At 41.5% G+C, this 16,709-nt stretch overlaps 1 protein-coding gene across 7 annotated transcripts in view; it reads right to left on the bottom strand.

Moving 5' to 3' along the window:
• Positions 1-16,116, bottom strand: part of TACC2 (transforming acidic coiled-coil containing protein 2) — a 210,661-nt gene extending 194,545 nt beyond the window's left edge. For 3 of the 7 annotated variants that reach the window (XM_039482919.1, XM_039482922.1, XM_039482923.1), the window contains exon 1: positions 16,035-16,116. The gene's annotated coding sequence lies outside the window, so the exon portion shown is untranslated. Of the gene's footprint in view, positions 1-4,708; positions 4,882-16,034 lie in introns of those variants that run through there. The other 4 variants (XM_039482920.1, XM_039482924.1, XM_039482921.1 and 1 more) reach the window with 3 other exon arrangements.
• Between the last annotated feature and the right edge of the window lie 593 nt (positions 16,117-16,709).

The raw sequence follows: 16,709 nt of genomic DNA, 5'->3' as shown, positions 1-16,709 counted from the left end.
CTTAAGATAAACAAACAAATGCTTGGTTCTGCATATCACCATCGTGAGTGGTTTTAGAAAATAGCAAACGGCATTTATTGGAATTACAGAATATATTTTAGCAGCCATTTTAGCAGATTCTTAATTAAAGTGATACTTACAGGCATTGTACAAACTGTCCTTTCCCTCAAAGAGCTTACAGTCTCTAAGCAGACATGACACATCAAGGGTAGGAGAGGAAACGGAGACAGAGAGACTTGCCCCAGGTCACAGAAGTGGCAGAGTTAGGATTAGGACACTGCTCTCCTGAATTTTATTCCAATCTACTAGCCTTTCTACTTCAAATTTCTTAATGTTTTTACAAATCACCCAAGATATTGCTTTTGAGTGAGTAAAAAGCATCTATGTACTCAAAACATTGTCCTGTTCTCTGATGAAAGGCGGCTACACTAATTAATAGTGAATTCTAGACCTGGAATAATATTTCCCAGGTTGAAAAAAACTGTGCCCCATTTCAGCCTTTAGTAATACCAAATAATCCCATGGCAATATAGGACGAAAGTTGGTCTGGAAGCCTCCCATGTAGTGAGTGTCAAATGTTCTGGACACATGTACTTCCCATTTCTTCTCCTCAGGGATTTTTGTTTGTCATATTAAAGCAAATAATCTGGTCTTTTAAAATGACACTAGAATTATTTGGTAATAATTCTAAGTGGCTACATGAATAGCTTCCAGTCATTAAATATTTAAGAATTCTGGTACGCTTACAAAATTCTGTCTATTACACAGACTGGTCTAGGGTTTTCCACTTGATTGTGTGGCACCATGAATGGTGCAGAGTATCCAGGTTTCATGATTGCTTGTGCCCATTCCATATTAATATAAGAAAATACCTCACACCCAGTTAGGTGTCTAATGACATATCATTATATAATTAGGTACATAGTCAAAGTGGCTGCTACAGTGGGTGTCACCATATTTTAGACACACAACACTTGATAGGAAATGAAGGAACTGAATTCCTAAACCTAGCTGAAGCAGAGGCTGGAAGGACATTGCTCTGACCAGGGCTGGCTCTAGGCACTAGTGGAGGAAGCAAGTGCCTGGGCAGCACATGCTAAGGGGCGGCATTCCATCCATTCATGGGGCGGCACAGTCTGGGCGGCTTTTTTTTATTATTTTTTGCTCTTGGTGAGGGTGGGGTTGGGAAAGAGCACGCATGCATGCTGGGCGGCAAAGATCTGAGCTGATGGGAACGGTCCCAGCATCTGCTGACTCCTGGACCATATTGAAGGGGCATTTTCTCCCCCAAACTACAGCAATAGGGAAAGTGGGACAAAATCCACAGACATCTGAAGATGGTTTCAGTTATCTGCTGGCAGAAGGGGAAGGATGAGCTGCTGCTAGTTGGCTCACCAGATCTCTAAAGCCACATACAGAATGGGGAGACCACACTGTTGAAGCCACACATGGAGCAGTGCCAGGAATCTTTCATCTCCTGCCTAGCTCCAGCTTCTTCCTCCTCCCTACTGCTCCCCTGGCAGCAGCGGCTGTAGTGTTTACCTACTTCCTCTGCTCCCTCCTCCTTTCCAGAGTCAGGCAGAGAAAAGAGAAAAGAAAAGCTCTGGGGGCTGCCAGTAAGTTGAGCCTGATAATATTGTGACAGGTGTGGAGAAGGGCAGACAGGAGAAAGGGAGCAAGGACTACTTGGAAAATGACTGATTCCTTCCTCCTCCCTCTGAAGCTGTGGAGAAACAGCCTGAGCCAGCTGCCAGCAGCTGCCTCACCCTGCTTGTGGCCGGCAGCAATGTTTCATCTTTTAATTTCTGCTCCCCTCCCCCGCCCGAGGCTGCAGTGGCAAAGCAGAATTGCTGGGCTGTGGGACTACTCTCAATCCCTCCCTCGCTCTTCCCTATCACTCCCATGGCCAGGGCCATAGAATCAGTGGAAATAGTTCTTTGGCTCCTACTGAAGGCCTCCTGCACTTGGGTATTCACTTGGGGACCTTATAGTTTTTTTGTGCTGCTCAGAGTACATGATGTAGGAATTCCCTTGATGGTGTACGTCCCCTCCAGATCCCATCCAGCATCCTCAAAATCAGACAATTTAGCCTGAAACTTCCTTTCAATGAGAGGAACTGAAATTAGCCACCAAGAGAAGGAAGCTCATACTAACTGTTGAAAACCACCTTATGAGAATGACAAGGGAGCTACTCAATCAATGGCTGAGGATAAACGTTGTTTTAAAACAACACAACCTACCAAACACTCGACAGAGTGGCCTGACAGAGAAACAATATTCTCTCTCCTGAAAGTGCACTGACTGGTTCTCTTAATATCTGAGGGCAGAGCACCAAAACAGGTCGCTCATCCCAACAGGATAGGTGCCTCTCAAACTCAGATGTTAACAGTCAGACCATGACTTTGGTAAAGTGTCCAATCCAATGCAAACAATAGCTCAACAGAATGACCACCAGCTCTGTCACAGCTGAGACAGTAACCCAACTGGGATAATCTACTAGTTGTCATGATCTTCATCCTGAGCTGATTCTAAAGACTCAACTTTCACACTGATGTTAAAATCAGCTGGAACAATATGCTATGAACTGAAGCCTGGCAGTTATCAGCAATACAGTTTTTTAACCTTCCCCACTATGAAAAAGATCATATTTTACATTAATTATACTTAGCACTAATAACAACACCTTTCACACCAGGATCTCCAGTAAATTACAAAGAGGGATAATAATGCTTACCAACAGAAGGGGGAATTGATGCACAGAGAAGTTAAGTGACTTGTCCAAGGTTACACAGCACACAAGGGTACAAGTCAGGAACTCGGCTAACTCCCTGACTCCTGAATATTATTGCAGAGGGAAAACTGCTACTGACTCCATCCAAGGTAGTCATCTTGGGGGAGCAAACCAAGTCCGTTAGCAGTGGTCTTCCTAAAATGGCCACATTGTATCAGTCCTTCACAGAGTCCCCTTCACATTTTAAGGCTACAGGAACTAAATAGACTGTTTGGGATGGCTCTTAAGAGCAAGCCAGGAAGAAGAGCCTGACCACAGCAACATCACACAGAGGCCATTAAGCAGCACAGAGAAAGAAGGGAGGGAGAGAAGTGGCTGGCTTAAAGCCACTTTTAATTATCTTATTTCACATGGAAAACAATTGATTAATACTGTTGGTGTCTCCTCAGTATAAATATTGTTACATAACATTAGTGTTTAAAGCTAACGTGCAAATTATGCACCTAGATTTTGTCTTGATGGTGCAACTAAAAATAAGCAAGCAGGTACTAGGTGAATTCAAAATATCAAGAAAATATCACTTAAACAGAAAACCTGAAGTAATTGCTAGTGAACAAGACTGGTTGCTAAACATATTAACACTTCCTAAAACGAAGCACTGCTTCAGGTTTGTTCATGTGGTGGCTTTTTTTAAAAAGGTGATCTAATCACATGGTAATGGATAGTGGCCCCAAGTCTCACTGTAGTTGTTGAAGATAAGTAACTAAGCCAGTCACTGTTGTCACAGATGGCACAAGTCTTCATCCTTTAGACAGACATAAGACCTAATCAGCTTCTCCTAATGACAGATTTAAACTCATAGCACATTACCTTGCCCCCTGGGTCTGGCACTATTTATATTTATGTTATCATTTTCCAGTAATATAAACAAACTGCTGGGCAATGAGAAAGTATCCAGTGTCAGAAGCTCACTCTTCTTTAAAGTTGTATTTTTCCATAAGGATTTCACTATGGTTAGTACACACATTGGTCCTGAGCTTAGCCATGCTGTAACTCAAATTTATGTTTGCTTTGGGGAGAATGCCCCAGAGACTGGAAACCTTATTCAGCAAAAGTTTGGGGCAACGTTTAGTTGTATGTCCTGGATTTAAGTTTTTTAAGCAGGAACAGTAAAGTTGAGTGAAAGGTTGGAAACAAAACCTTCAAAATATGAAGAATAAACAGTTGCGATATTTTTTCCTGAGTCTGTAAACAGTCTGGAACAATTGTTCTTTGAGGTGTGGACTTCCCCACACCCATTAATCTCAATGGGGCATTGACTCTAAAGTCTAATGAAGTTCCTTTAAAATGCTATATTAACTATTTAATTGCTGGCCATTTTAGCGAACAAAAGGGGAAAGAGGAGGACAGAAGCCCGTGGAAGGTAGAATTGAGGCAGGAAAGGAAAGACAGAGATGGGGGTGGGGAGGAGAAGAGAGAGGCAAAAAGAAAAAGGAGAGAAACTTAGAAAGAAGAAAGGTGCAGAAACAGAAACAGAGGGCAAATATAAAACTAGTGTAAGTGAGAGATGAATCAGGACTTATTTTGTGCATGAGTAAACTCTTTCAAGACTTAATTAGTGAAGTTAATAAATATGAAAAGGAATAATATTGCTCTTAGAAATATCTGGGGGCTCTATGGATAGGATGCAATCTTTAATCTAAAATATGAGACTATAACTTGCCAAATATAGCGGGATTGTAGGGTACACGCAATAAAGCATGAGATTTCTTCAAAGGCTTAGTACCACTTTTAGAAACTATTGCCATCTTCTTTATATTAATAAAAATGTCTAATGTTGCTGTGATTAGAATATTGGCTTTGGGCTGGTAATTCTACTTGTAAAGGATATATTACAGACTACAATTAAACATATTTTGAAGCTAATTTGATTAGAATATGAAGTGTCATCACTGGTGAAAATAGCCTGATGCCTACCTTCCCTCAATACTCTTGCCATGTAAATGACAGAATGGATCAAGCTCCTGCAAAAGAAATGGAAAGAAAATGTTTTACACCAACCATGAATTTAAAAAGCCACAATATGGTGAGTTTTTCTTCTGGATTCAGTAAAACTGTGCAATACTCCAGACTTGTGGTTAACAGCAGCTCTTTTTCATAAAGAAAGTGGTTGTGTGTAATCTTCCCGTTTTCAGTTAGGAATTGCATGGAAACTATGAGTAATAGTATGGATGTTTCACAAACAACTTGTTTCAATAGCAAGTAAAGATAATTGCTATCATTTTAGTTTCTCAAATATTTTATATAATGACAACACAAACTATTTCACTCTAGGATATATTAACCAGAAGCCATTTTTTAAAAACAATGACGACAAGAGTGGGATAACATGCCAATTACATTAATTTGGGATAATGCTTCAGAAAATGTTGTGCGATAGATAGATACACACACCCCTAAAATTATGGAGACTTCACAGTGTGACAACCTATCTTGCAGGTAAAATAACACAAATTTATTAAAAGGTAGATATGAAAAAACCCAGTGACAGACTTGGCAATTTCCTGCAATATCTTGGAGACATCTTACTGTATTAAATGTATGTGTCACTGTAGGCCAGCGATTGTCCATAATTCCACGGGGGAGGGTGACCTCAGCCCTCCAGGAACTAAGAACAGTTGGTGGTGATTAGGAAAATTCACTCAGGTTGTAACAGCTCCAGAGAGGTACCACCACTTTGAGAGCTTGCATATACTGGTTCAAACTGGATTATCCAGAGACCAAACAAAGGAAGGACTTTTGGATAAATAGCCTAAATTTAAATAGACTCCGGGCCTTCTTTCTGATCCAACCAACCACCAGGATGTTCTGTCTAAGAGGGGCCTCAATCCTTCCTGAAAAGGATTGGAAGGACTTTGGTCTACAGAGGCCCCATAAGACTGGTGGATGACCTTTGGGAAGCTTTTAGCATGCAGATAGGAACTTCCATTGTTTTTATGTTTTCTATATAATGCTTTCACCTTAAGAATAAATGTGCTTGCTTAGAAAAAGCTGTGTGGCATCTTATAACCATGGGCAATTACATAGTTTATACCCTCGAGAGAGAGAGAGAGAGGAGAGCGCAAAGCACAGATGCTGTTCATTTAGGCAGTCTAGCTTGGTGGGAATAATAGTATAGGCAAGGAATTGTGCAGCCTGGATAAACTCCGATCAGGAGAGCGACACATGGGTTTCCACCCAAAAGAGGTGATGGCTGAGGAGCTGGGAGATGATAAATGGGGAATACAGGTGCAGTTGCCCTAACCTGACACACCCACCACTGTAAACTTTCTGTCCTGACCCATAAAAATCAGGCTCCCTGGCTAAGAAGGCACAGAAGCTGCTTCCTAGTCTAAGGCACTTCTTCCCACTCAACAGCAGTTGTGTATTACAATTTCGGTGTTATAATCCCAGCCAATGCCATTGTCTTTCCTGTCTAAGAACCTGATACTTAGGTTCAGCTGATCTGTGATCCTAATCCCAGCCACAATCAGGAGTAGTTCAGCCCCATAGGGACTGTGATACCAGTCAGCTCTGTGTTCTTGGGGAACCAGGGCGCAGCATCCAGCCTGTCTGACTCATGAAAAATACTCCCCACCCCGCCGGCCTCTGCTTAAACCAAAACCCATCAGAGAAAAAACTTGCAGAGAGCAATGAAGGATGGTGGGAGACACACCTAGACCCCTCCTGACAAGGGTGACAAGATTAAGACATCTCCATTAGCATACAAAATTGAGAGCAGAGACAACTCCCCTAGCCTCATCTGCATGAAAGATGGGACAGGGAGACATCTCAGTCTGCATAGAGAATGGAGAACAGAGAACTGCACTGAACTCTGGGACCAGAAAAAGCAGGAAAGCACTGCATCATGGGAATCTCTGCTCCAGATGTTAATGAACTTACACCTGCACACACCCAGCTCAGCAATTATCAGACCAGTTCTAGTAATGAATCCTTGATTGATATCCAAAATACTGAAGCAGCCTAGTTGCATTGTGAGCTCCCTGGAAGAAAACACCACCCATAGCCAAGAGTGATCAGCTCCTATTGTCTAGCCTAAAGAAAACCCTTGAGTCATCAGTTTACCCATAAAAAAAATCTAGTGTTCTCCCTTGAACCATTGTATTTTCTCTACAAAAATCCCTACTCACCCTCCACTCAGTGTTCTGATGCTTAGATCCAAACTATGCATCAGTTCCACTGGGACTCCATCTTCATGCTGGGGGCTCTGCCTGTCTCTAGCACTCAAGACCCACAGCTACCACCATCACCTGGGAACCCCGACCAGTTCAAGCTTCAGGGAGCAGTGAGATCCCCTTCTCTTTCTTTCTCTCTGTCTGTTTTCCTTTTTACCTTAGGTATTAACCTTTAATAATGTAGGTTATGTTGGTTTAGCCCTCCTTGTGTAGTTATCCTTGTGTAGTTATCCTTGTGTAGTTATCACTATTATTCAATAAATAACTTTTATGGTTAAGTTGGTTGCTTCTCTCTCTCTTGCTGAACTTTACTCTTTTGTGTTTTTAGCTTCCCCCATTCATGCTACAGCAACGCTTCTTTTACCTAAGCTAAAGATCCCTGCAGCACCCAAAATACTGTGGGGTTTGCTCATCAAGTAGGCTACTGCCAATACAACTGTGATGTGAGAGTGGGGATAGGGACGTGCTGAATCTGGGACACATAAGGGTAACAGCTTGAAAGTGCTTATTGACCCAGTCCATGGAGCCCAGGGGCATATAAGGAGAGGCAGCTTGAAAGTGCTGCTTCATCCAGCCCAGTGAGTCCAAAGACATATGAGGGGTCAGCTTGACAGTGCTTATTGACCCAGTCCACTAAGACTTGCTCTGTTAATGTATTTGTGGGTGTTCATCCGGTTCTGGGGCTGGAGAAACCCAGCCCTAGGGAACCTAGGTCCTGCAGAATAGCTCCACTGGGAGGGGACTTGCAGAAGGGAGAAGTAGAGCTCCATATGAAAACACAAGTGACACAAGCAGTACATTGATAGAAACAGAACCCCCACACCCCGAAGAGTAACCCAAATAAATGAGCATACCCCAAAGTAACGGGCAAATCTGGTAACAAATGTTACATCACTGGAATGTTTGAAGCACAAGGGGAATCAGCCACATCCTCCCCAACCTCTATGGCAAAGAGGAGAAGAAATCTATTCACTTTCCCCCTTCCAACACACCCACACACTTTTAAATAAAAAATGCTCTTGTGACCAAGGAAGGAGGCAGCACTGTTTCACCAAAATTTTATGAAGTGCATATGCTAGAAATTTACTCCCAGAAACCTATTTTTGCTAGCACAGTGTAGAATTTGAAATGGGTGGAGACAAAGAGCTTAGAAGGGGTCTGGAATTATCCTCCCCCAGGGAATATTTTGAAATGCCAGTCATTTGGTAAAAATAGAAGCCAGAGGGGTGATTTAGTAGAGGTGTCCTCAAACTTTTTCATAACTTGAACCATCTCTCAATAGAGAGACTGTCTCATGTATTTTCAGAGCATCTTGGGGTACCACCAATATGATTTTTGTTGCACAATAGATCCAAGAAAAGTGTAGAGAACACCACCAGCCATTGTCTATGGCATTTCTTGACCTAACTAAGACCTTTGAATCCATCAATCCTGAAACATTATGGAAGATGCTGTCTAAGTTTGGTTGTCCATTAAAGTTAATTCGTGTTCTCAGGCTACTTCATGATGGGATGACCACCACCGTCCTCTGTAATGGGTTGGAGATAGACCCATTCATCATCTGTACTGGTTAAGCAGGGATGCGTTATTGCCCCAACCCTTTTTTCCATATATCTTGCAGTAATCTTGATTCTTATTCATGACTGCCTTTCTTCTGGAATTGGGATTGAGTATCGCATGGACAGCCAGCTCTTCAATCTGTGGCATCTTCATTCTAAAACTAAAGTCACCAGAACTGTTATCAATTTTCAGTATGCTGACAACTGTGCTATCTTCATGCACACCGAGGCTGACTTGCAATCCACCCCAGATCTCTTCTCATGTGCTTACCATACCCTGAGACTTTCCCTCAACATTGGGATGACTAAGGTGCTCTACCAGCCAGCCCCAGCACAAGTTGCCCCCCTTCTCCCACAAATTGTCATTGTTGGTGAACCCCTGGAAAATGTTGAGCATTTCCCTTACCTTGGTAGACACCTCTCCCAAAAAGCCAATCTTGATGGGGAGATTGAACATAGGATCCATTGAGTCAGCGTAACCTTCAAAAAGTTGATCCATCATGTCTTTATTGATAGAGATTTGTGGATGGAAACTAAGATTCTGGTTTACAATGCACTAGTCATCCTCACTCTTTTTTATGGGTGCGAGACATGGATGACATATTGAAGCCATTTAAAGCATCTGGAGTGGTACAACCAGCCTTCAGAAGATTCTCTGTATCACATCAGAAGATTGTCACACCAATGCCAGTGCTCTCTCTGCAGCTAATATCACAAGTGTTGAGGCAAAGATTATGAAATATTCAACTTAGTTGGGCTGGTCATTGTGTGCAGATGGCTGATACTTGTCTTCTGAAGCAAGTCCTCTTTTCTCAACTTAATCATGGTAAGAGGACCCCATGGCGGACAGAGGAAATGCTACAAGGACACCCAACGTTGGGAAGAGGTCAGCTGGCTGGCAATAGACTGCAATGGCATCACATCGTACATCAAGCCTCAGTCCATTTTGAAGAGAATTGCCTTGCTCAAGAGCAGGAGTTCTCAAATTGGGGGTTGTGACCCCTCAGGGGGTCACAAGGTTATTACATGAGGGGTCATGAGCTGTTAGCCTACATCCCCAAACACCGCTTTGCCTCCAGCATTTATAATAGTGTTAAATACAAAAAAAGTGTTTTTAATTTACAAGGGTGTGTGTGGGGGGGGGAGGGGTCGCACTCATAGGTTTGCTGTGTGAAAGGGATCACCAGTGCAAAAGTTTGAGAAACACTGCTCAAGAGGCTGAGAAATGGCAGAGGAGGAAGGAATGGGTACAGCATCCCGGCCAGCAGTTGTGCTCTCTCCAAGCAACCACCTGTCACATATGTGGAAAAACCTCTAGAGCATGAATTGGACACCTCAGCCATCTTAAAGCCCATCAGTGATTTTTCCCCCTGGCAGAAATCATCCTTGTATAGAGGGATAGCTGATGACATCTCATGGTCCTGCCCTTCTACTTGCTATTACATTGACCACATGCCCTTCTACGACATCTGTGTGGCAGCTACAACAACTGCTTACATGGAAAAGTAATAATAGGAAAATATTTAATTCATTTTAGCTGTCTTTTAATGTGATTTAGCAACTAGAAATAAGACAACGAGCACCATGTATCCAGCAAGCCCTCCATGAACCAACATATCCTGCAGATGACAGTTTAACAACCCATTCCTGATTTAGAAATATTCAGGGAGGCAAATTTCAGAGGCAGTGAAATCATCCTAAGCTTCCCTTCCATTAGGTGTCAGAATTTTTGACAGGAGTGCTTTGAAGCCCCTGCGCAAAGATCCCAGCAGCATGTTACTGCTTTAAATATGAAACAAAACCAACCCCAACTCCTTTGCAAAGACTCAAAGAATTGGATCTTTGGTGTCTTGTGGCTGACCTGGAACTAAAAGTGTTAGTTGAGTCATATGCCTGCTGTGAAATCTGTGAAGTAAAATATTTGCCAAGTCCTAACCAGCACGTTATGATCAATTTAATTAAGCAAAGAATATAGCCTTACATAATTTATCAAACTTGTTGAGCAATGCCTTCTGGAAATGTATTGTGATCAACCATTTTCTTGATACCCTGTTTCAAGTGCTTTGAACGACGTATAGTACATAAAAGTGAAAAAAAAAACCAAGCTTTGTTCTGTCATGCAGTACTTAGAAACTGGTACTTAAAACTAATTTGTCAAAATAACATCAACATAATCTATGGGCCTGTTTCATTCTGTTCTCACACTTACATTGGTGTAAAGTAACTCCATTGAAGTACATAGAGTTACTGCTGATTTACACTGATGTAAGTGAGAGCAGAATCAGACCCTATTAATTAAATCTCTGAAATGTATAGCACTGGGTCAAGGTGAAATCAGTGCACTGAAGTGTAACCTTCAGAAGATTACCACTTGTTTGTGAGCCCTACTATGCAGAGCTAGTGTGCTCATGTAAACACAATCCCACTGGCAACAATCACTGCAGAACAAAAAATGACCTGAATGCCTACTGGAACACTGATATAGGCTCTGGCAATCACAGAAATTAAAGCTCACTTTTCCAGAAAATAACCAGTGAAGGTTAGGAAAGGTCCTTTTGAATGGACCAAAAGCCAGAAACTTTTCCCCATAGGTAGAGGAAGTAAGTCCTGAGCTGAAGCTTGAGAGAGTCAGTTGTCTGCAACCACTAGTTTTTTCTATTGACACAAAAGCATCTGAGACTCTGTGTAGTCTGTAAGGACTTTGGAAAAGAGCCAGCTCAGAGACCCACAGGGACTTCCCCATCCTACACTCCTCAGAAGCTGGTGCATCTCTTCTCACCAAGGTGAATGAAATGTCAAGTGGATCTAGATAACCACCTGCTCTAGTTTAGAGTAGGTTCTACAGCTTTACCTTTTCACAGGAAAACTCATACCCCATTGGTTCCTGAGAGATCTCCAAGCTACTGTTGCTTTGTGCAGCCTTCTCTTCTGTTCCCTGTCTCCTGCTCACCAGTGCAACAGGCCCCACAATCTGCTAACACAGAATCTGTAGTTTTTGCATAACCAAGACCCATTCAGTGGGGCTATTTGTGGGGGAGAGACTGTATTCTGAGCAATTAGGTAATTTATTTTTATCTGCAGGAGAGTTGTTTAACTAGTTGTGAACAGGTGCCCTTCCCAACCTGCTCTACAAGACATTGCTTAAACTAAAGTCCAAGCTCACCCTTTTCCCGGTGGGTTGGCTTTTTTAACAAATAAACTAGTTTTTTTTAATTAAGTTTTTAATCAAAAATGGCTTTTTAGATTAAAATTTTCATGAAAAATTGTCAATGTTATAGAAGTTTTTGCTTTGTGCTTTGTCATTTTTATCAAAATACCCACTGAAATTTTTCATTGACTGAAAACTGAATTTTTAGTAAACAAAATATTGATAATCATTTTTCAATAAAAAGTCACTGAAAAAAAATCACTAAATAAATAATGGGTGCACTTGGAGTTCTGTGAAACCACAAACCACCTTGAATGTTTTCCATTTGTTGACCACTTCTACCATGTCATTGGTATGTTACTGCCACCTGTTGGAAGGGTTGGGGGATACAGGGATAGAATGCAAAAGGAGAGAGTGCCTGGCTTGGGGTCGACACAGTGAGCCCAGGATTTCTCATGGATCTCTGGCATCCCAGTTATCTGGTCAAGCTTCCTGCCCTCACTCTATCCATTCAGAACTGGGAGGGTTTGATGTTGGCAGACCAGGTACCACCTCATGCCTAGGCCTCTCTGAACACTGACAAATGCATAGCTGGAAACCTATATGGCTCACCTGTGTGTTAATATTGTTAAAATAGGTACTAGATTCAAAGAAATGTGTTTAATGTTTGGACTTCATGAAATGCTTGTGAGTTGCTGCATGCATTAATCTCATTTATAATATCTGTATCCCAAGTTATAAGGCAATATTTAAGTGTTTGCTATGAAGCTAGAAAACTCCATAGTCAGGAGAGAAGTATTTCCAAGTGTAAAATACTAGTTTACCACAAGAGGTGTCAGGACCTGGCCAACAAATGAAGACCCGTAGACACCAGATGGACCTTTGTGGAACATCTGTGGACAAAAGACTTTGGGAATGTCTACACTGCACTTAAAGACTCACGGCTGGCCCACACCAGCTAACTCAGTCTTGTGGAACTTGGCTAAGGGGCTGTTTTAATTGCAGTGTAATGTTCAGGCTCAGGTTGCAGCCAAAGCTCTGGGACCTTCCCATCTTGCAGGGTCTTAGAGGCTCCAGCCCAAATGTCTACACCACAATTAGATAGTCCCTTAGCCTGAGCCCAAATCAGCTGGCATGGGCCAGCCACAGGTTCTTAATTCCAGTGTAGACATAAGTTTTGTTGATTGTTTACCCTACACCCATGAAGAGGGGACACGCACAAACACTTGTCCCATCACATCTTGAACTCTGGGGGAAGGGAATAAAAATCCCTGCCAAGAAGAAATTGCCATCACTATGCTGCTTGGAATTTGAAGAGGGAAATATTTTGAAGCATAAGGAAAGATCCCCAAGGTGCTTAGCTCTAAAGAAGCTTCTACTACAGCGTTAGGTTCCAAAACCTAACTCATTTGTCTGTGTATGTTAACCTGCTTTAACCTTGTAAATAACATGTTTCCTTTTCTTAGTTAATAAATCTTTAGTTGATTACAGGATTGGCTACAAGTGTTGTCTTTGGTGTGTGATCTGAGGTGCAATTGACCTGGGGTAAGTGACTGGTCCTTTGGTTCTGGGACTAACCTGAATATTGTGATTTTTGGTGTAAGGACCATCTATCACAAAGGCAAGTTTGCCTGGCTGGCAAGATAGACCAGAGTGCCCAAGGGGATTGTCTGTGACTCCATGGTAAGGCTGTTATGGTGCTTGATGAGTTCACATTTTATACTTGGTTGGTGAAATCTAATTATAGAACACACAACCAATTGGGGATTTGTGCCCTGGTTTGTAACAGTCTGCCATGAAGCTGGCACCCACATTTTTGAGCCACTCCAGACTGCTTGACTGAGGTGACATATGGGATTTTGACAGTTGAGGAGAGCATGAACTATAGTGACTGCTGCCTTTTTGGTTATGTTACAGTAGGTAGAGCCTTTGCTATGTAATTTTTCAACATTGTTACTGATAACATTTATATAATACTCTGTATAAGTCTTGCCAAAGAGAGACAGATCATCTCCCAGAAGAGAGACCTACCTAAGTGGCAGCTGCATATAATACTCAACAACACATGTTAAAACAGACTAACCTCTCTAGCACAAGATTAAAAACAGTGCATCCTTTTTTTAACATTTCCAGCTCCTCTTGTGTTCTCTTTTTGAAACAGAGTAAAGGCTGCCTACTTGAATGCAAAGTTAGCATTAGGAATTTTAAACATAACTTCTGACAAACATTTGGCAAAACAAGTTCTTCCATCTCTATGTAGCAAACAGGCAATTGCAACGTCTCCTAGAACAAAGCAGAGACTTTTTTCTGAGGTGGTGTAATTTTTGCTTTGACATGTTGGATTTATGGCATATAATTTTATTTTTAAAGATAATCTGCCAAATGTTAGAAGTCAAATCCAAAAACTAAAATTACAAATACTCTTTAAAAGGTAGCATTTAAAAATATCCCTCCTCTTAAACTCTTCCTCCCAGCCCTACATCTGGGAAGAGTGACTAGAGAATTATGGAAAGTGATTCTGAACTCCCTACATCACCCAAGCCAGCCATCATTACAGATCTGTTTTTAAGAAGGAAGCATGCACGGACGTAGCTAATTAAATACCAAGTGAAAGGTCACTGCGGGTATGCACAGGCTTTTCCCCTGCTATTGGTGGTAGAAGAGTAGATCTTTAGTGTCAGGATTAGACCTTAAAGGAAAAATACACCAGTCCATTTAAGATATATGAAGGGTCTGAATTCAGCAGACCTGGTGCATTTCTTCTTTAGGAAGTACAGGTAAGATCACAACAAGCGCTAGTATAGAGGGTTTTTTGGACACAGGGTGAGTAAAGCATAGTCATGAATCCACCATCCATGGTCCTTATGTGGATTCACCAGCCAACTGTCTGACTTTGTTCTAAGTCAGCCATAAAAATGTTGGCATATTGTGGGGCCATGTGGGTACCCATAGCAGTCCCGCTGACTTGAAGGCTGACTTGTCTGCATTTTCACATTTCTTCTCCCTTCATCTCCTCCCCGAAAAAATGTGTGTGTATTGGGAGATAGGGTTGTGCGATACAACTGCTCTGTTACCTATTTCAGCTTTGATACTGCCGAAGTAGATTCTGCTGCCACCCCATGGCTTTAGGGCACGGGAAGGCTTATCTTAACCCCTATATGGCTCTAGCTCACTTACTCAGGCTACGCAAAGAGAACATGATTTTCTCCTAAGTCCTGATTCTCAACAACTGAGGCAAGGAGAGCAAAACCAAGCTCTAGAACAGCCAGTTTTCTTCATATACACAAACACTGTATAGGTCATACCTCCTTCATACTACAAACACACTCTGCCTATAGGAGGACCAGAAACATTGTCAGTTTATATCTGACCGTTCTATGCTTCATTCATGTGTCTAAGGCAAGTCATGAAACTACCTATTTGAGGGTAGATTTACTGTAAATTAGTTTCCATGATAGTGGCAGTATAATGTTTATTCTAAAAGTGTCATTCTTATAAGCATCAGTGGAAAATATAAATCAATATTATGCCATTGTTCAAAATAGCAATACAAAAAAATGTAATTCTAATGTATTTCTAACTAATGGAAGACTGTATTACCCTGATCAATACTCTAAAATAAAAGGCTAGAAGTCCAATTGACTAGGGATATGTGAAAGGATTCAGCTCCCCAAGAGTCACAATTTGCCATTGATGTGTCCAGAGTTTATGTTTTAAAGCAGATGGGAGTCTCATTCATGCATGAAAAGACAACATTTTATAGCCACTTGTCATTAAGAATATGGATTGACAATTTGCATAACATCAGTTTTGAATGAATAGGCAGCTAATCTTATCACTGAAATACTGCATGGGAAACACGTTCTTATCATTAGACCATAGCAATTTAAAGACAACAAGCAGCACTTTCTCAAATAAGTCCTAGAGCTTGTCCTGGCATCTTAAAGAAAAGAGACCATTGGTGGAAGACAGACATGATTAAACTCCAACATTTGTAAGTAGCTATTCCTGTCAAATGTTTTATCATGTTTTAAAAAACCTGGTTTTGGACATAGTTTATGATTAGCCTCCTAACAGTAGAAAAACTGAAATAAAAAAACTTCCTGCCCCTACTGTGCGTGTGCACACATACACACACACATACACACACACAACTTTGCAGGTTATGCGGATTGTAAAACGAGTTATGCAAAAGATTATGAAATCATAGGGCATCAAAATGAGCCTTTAATTTTGCTTGCAAGCAAAAATCTTTCCTCCAGCACTTGGACTTTTTGTAATGCCTAAAATTCCAATTAGCAGTTTCCAATCTGTACATTATTAAAAGGATTAATGAAAAATATGATTTGTGATTTACTTACCCAGCTTTCCTCCTAGAATTAAAAAAGCCACAACAACAATGTACCACTCTGTCCCTGATTTTATAACCCTCCGTATTGCTTTCCTTCTTGTTTGTGTATGGAACCCCTTTCCCCTGGGATCACATGAAAGTGTTCTATTAATGTGAATTGGCTTATGTTTGAGAACACTATGTTGGATAGCAATGAAGTGTAAGGAATCTGATCCTGGGAGCTTTATAGCTATGACACATCAGTTCTCTACAGGAATTCTCAGTTGCTGGATGAGAACAACATGAGAAGCAGGCAGCCCCCCAACTACTGCAAGCTGAGTGCAGTCTGTTTTTCTTTAGCAGTTTAAAATAGTGGATCAAGTATAACTCCATAGGAGTTTCACCCACTACCTTTCTGTCCTATGGCTATACCTTTGTGGCTTTAAAATGTTTGCCTCACCTAATGAACATATTTCAGTGAAACATGACAAAGGCAAGGGGAGTTCTCTCAGTTAGGAGTTCAGGATTGGGTCGTAATAAAACAGCACAGATCATACCACCATTTTTAGAACTGTACTGCAAATCCAGGGCGGGGGGGGGGGGGGGGGCGCATGAGACGCACACCTGACCTGTAGAGATTGAGTCTCCACTGGAATTAGAGACCTATCCCTAATATCAGAAATAACCCTTAAAGATATTTTGTACC

Source organism: Mauremys reevesii, linkage group 7, assembly GCF_016161935.1.
Source record: "Mauremys reevesii isolate NIE-2019 linkage group 7, ASM1616193v1, whole genome shotgun sequence".
In the NCBI taxonomy this organism is placed as follows: domain Eukaryota; kingdom Metazoa; phylum Chordata; order Testudines; family Geoemydidae; genus Mauremys; species Mauremys reevesii.
The sequence above is the reverse complement of the archived record's forward strand: the minus strand, read 5'-3'. Positions and strand labels throughout refer to the sequence as shown.